Genomic DNA, 4,036 nt, shown 5'->3' on the forward strand with positions numbered 1-4,036 from the left:
TTGAATTTAAAATCCTTTTTCTACTATGTTTTATAATATGTATTAATAAACAATATTGATTTAAGTTTGCAAGATGCCTAATTTACAATTTATAACGATTGAGATAGTCACCAGATTTCCAACATACCATCAACTTTTGAACATGTAAAGTAACAGAATCCTTTCGTAATCACTATCTTAAGGGACTAGTCAGAATGATTAAGAGACTTTCATCATATAGTACAAAATGAAATATAATTGTTTGGTAATTATTTACAATAAAATTAGGGCATTGAATGGTTAAGGGAGACCAATGATACAAAATCATTCAGAAGGTTTTAGAATCATTAAGAGACAGACTTTTTTTTAACAAACAAGATTCACCTCTTAACGATTTAAAGGTTGCCTCTTAATATAACTATTAAGAGGTAAACAAACAACCCATTAACGGAACCCTTTTGCAATTACAGGCTAATCACTACTTTTTAATTATGCAAAAGATTTACATGCTAATCACTATTTACAAAAGCAATGGAGCGAGACCGAGAAATTGAGAGAATATAACAGAAATCGATTTTCTCTAAAGAATATCGTAAACAGAAAATCGCTATCACTTTAAGAACATAAATCACTATCACTTTAAAAAAAGAAATAGATGTCACTTTAAAAACAGAAATCGATATAACTTTAAGAACGAGAATCGATTGCTTACCTGTTCCAGCAATCGATGCAGAGAGAAAGATGACGAAGACCGATTTGAGCGACGATGAGGAGTGAATTGAGCGATGGCGAGAGATTCGAGCGATGATCAGAAGTGTAGAACCCTAATCATAGAAATGAAGATGGATTGTGGATGACAAAATAAACAGGGTTCCGTTGATTTCTAGTGACATTTTTGTTATATAATTTTATTTTATTTAAAAAAAATAAAACCCTTCAGATACGTTTATGAAAGTTATAGAAGGGTAACTAAAACATTTAACAATAATTTAAAAATAAAAATAGATTATATAAAAGTTATACAATAAAATAAACAGTTGTTTTTTTGTGTTTTTTTGGAATATACTATTACATTGAAACAAATTAGAAGTAAACTGAATCAGGCTCGGCCCCTAGGATTAGAAGGTTTGTGTTCCGCACCTGGGTAAAAGATGAAGTTATATGGAAATGGTTTGTATTCATAATTTATAGTTAAAATGATCTTGTTGTTTTATGTGCCGTTTTACGAAGGCTTACCGGGTAAGTCCCTACTAGTAGGAGTGATCTTCTCACATACCGGGTAAGATTCTCAATCATTGTTATGCATCTTACAGATATAACATCGGTTCTTGCTACTCTAAACCAGTAATTTGAGTGATATATACCAATAAACGTTTAGCTGATAAGTGTTTGATAAGCAACACATATGATTGGTGAGGGAATCAATCATTTGGTTAGTTGGGATTTGAAGGAGGGGTGTGGATGGATGCTATTGATGGAGGATTTGGGTTGTTTTTTTTCCCTTAAAATATATAATATATGATATTTATATATAATAAATATAATAAAAAGACTTGCACACCTTTTTTTTAATTAACCTGGAAATCCAACTTGCTATGCGAGTCGACTAATCTCAGGACGACCACCTGCTTTGCAGATAGCCCAAAGTCACCACATTTGAACCTCCGTGGCCACAAGAAAATTTGAATCCTTGATCTCATAGAAAACAATGACTACAATACCGTTAAACCAAAGACCCTTTGATGATTTGGCTAGTTTATGGATGTTAAAAGGTTTTTGCTAAATGATTGGTGCATACGAATGCAAATGTTGATGTTACCTATAAACATAACAATAGAGTAAATTATATTCTTGGTTCTGTTATGTGTTTTAATACTTTAGATCTTCATTTTGAAATATCTTATGGATTATATCCTTGTGATTTGTATTTTATAACACATTAGGTCCATAAATCTAACTTTGTTAAATTTTTTCTGTTAAATAGGTTAATTAAGAGGGTGTTTCCGTCATTCTAAATATAAAAATCAAAGAGGCCAAACATATAATTTACTCTCTATGTATTCTATATGTACTAAATAATTAATGTATATATATAGGGTTGGGTTCACGTGAGACCAGCCTGTTTTCGTGAGACCCGTGAGACCACATTTTTACACATAACCTTCACAGCAAAAACACTGTGAAGGTTTAAAAAAAGTCGAACCTTCACAGCAAAAACACTGTGAAGGTTTTAAAAAGTCACCTTCACAGCAAAATGCTATGAAGTTTCAAGTGTAAAATGTTGGTCTCACGGGTCTCACGAAAACAGTCTGGTCTCACATGATCCCAAGTCTATATATATATATATATATATATATATGGTATATTTCAAATGAAAGATGAATAAGGTTCATTAATTATAATCAATACTTTAAAACTTCTATGAAATCATATATTTATCAAATTAAATGGACGGTTGAGATTGAGTTGTATTGGTTGTACAAATGTAAAAGGTTGTATAATAACTCACACTTCTCTCTCTCTCTCTCTCTCTCTCTATATATATATATATAGAGAGAGAGAGAGAAGTGTATATATATATAGGGGTGGGTTCAAATAAAAACCACTCAATTTGTAAAAACCGTGAAAAYCTCATTCAACAAATCATAATTTTTCATTTTGTTCATTTTTTTGTAATTATGAGAAGTTGATTAACCATTTTTATTGTAGAGGGTGTTAATCATGGATATTATCATCTTCATTATTTTAATTTTAGAGAAATACATGAAACAGTTTCATTAAAATTTCTTTAAGTAGTATATGAAACAATTTCATAACCACATATGAAACAACTTCATCAAAAAAAGTATTATATGAAACAGTTTCACAAGATTAACAATTTCATGAAAAAATTTCATAAGATTAACGATGGATGAGAGTAGTTTTTACGGTTTTTACAAATTACAGTGTTTTTTATTTGATCGATCCTATATATATATATATATATATATATATATATATATATATTATGTTTATCGAATTTCTTTCACCAATTTCCTTATTATGACATTGTACTTTGATTTTTTCTTATTACAATAGTATTCGTTTAAGTTATTTTTTTATTAATTTATTGTACTTATTTTTTTAGATTAGAAAATACACTTTCAAATTGTTTTTTTTTTTATCAAAACATTGTACTTCTATTTTTTCTTATTATAACAATATGTTTTAAAAAATTTATTCATTATAACAAGTAACTTTTTGATTTGAATTAAGATAACATGCTATCATTTTTTCATGTCATGTCATTGTTCACGTGAAATGTGGATGACATGTTATCCTGATTAATATAATATATATGAATGGTTCAAACGAGAACACTTATAAACCTTCAAATTAATTAACATATAATGAATTAGTGTTTATCCATAATTTTATGTTATCTTTAGTTTATCCTTATTCTTTAAATTTTGTTATTATCATCTTAGACTTTTTATGTTGATGAATTCATTGTTGATAATAATGTGATGATACTGTAATAATGATCTAATTTTATCGCGATAATATTGTGATAACGATATGATACATTATTGTGTGATTTTGATGTGATAATCATCTAATAATTATGTGATTTTTGTTATGATAACGATATGATAATCGACAGTAGCAATAATAATATCTACATTCATCTCTTGTTTATTGTATGATTTTGTTGTGATAATAATAAGTGTATATGACATATATATATATATATATATATAGAGAGAGAGAGAGAGAGAGAGAATTAGGGGCTGTTTGTTTGGCTCTTAATGGTGACATTAAGAGCCAACCTCTTAATCGGTCAGAGGTTGAGGTTGTTTGGCAAAAAACAAATGCCTCTTAATGGTTACAATCCCCCTCTTAACTATTTTGCATCTAGGGTACCATTAAACCATTCAGATTACAATTCTTCCCACTTTACCCTTCCACACCTTTTACCAGCTGCAGTCATCGCCTCCATCTTCTCCAGCTGCAGTCATCGTCTCCTTCCCTCTCGTCGCCGGTCTTCACAGCCCCTCCCCCACCCTCTCGTCGCCGG

Source organism: Cynara cardunculus (assembly GCF_001531365.2).
Source record: "Cynara cardunculus var. scolymus isolate 2C chromosome LG 16, CcrdV1, whole genome shotgun sequence".
NCBI classification, from domain to species: Eukaryota; Viridiplantae; Streptophyta; class Magnoliopsida; order Asterales; family Asteraceae; genus Cynara; species Cynara cardunculus.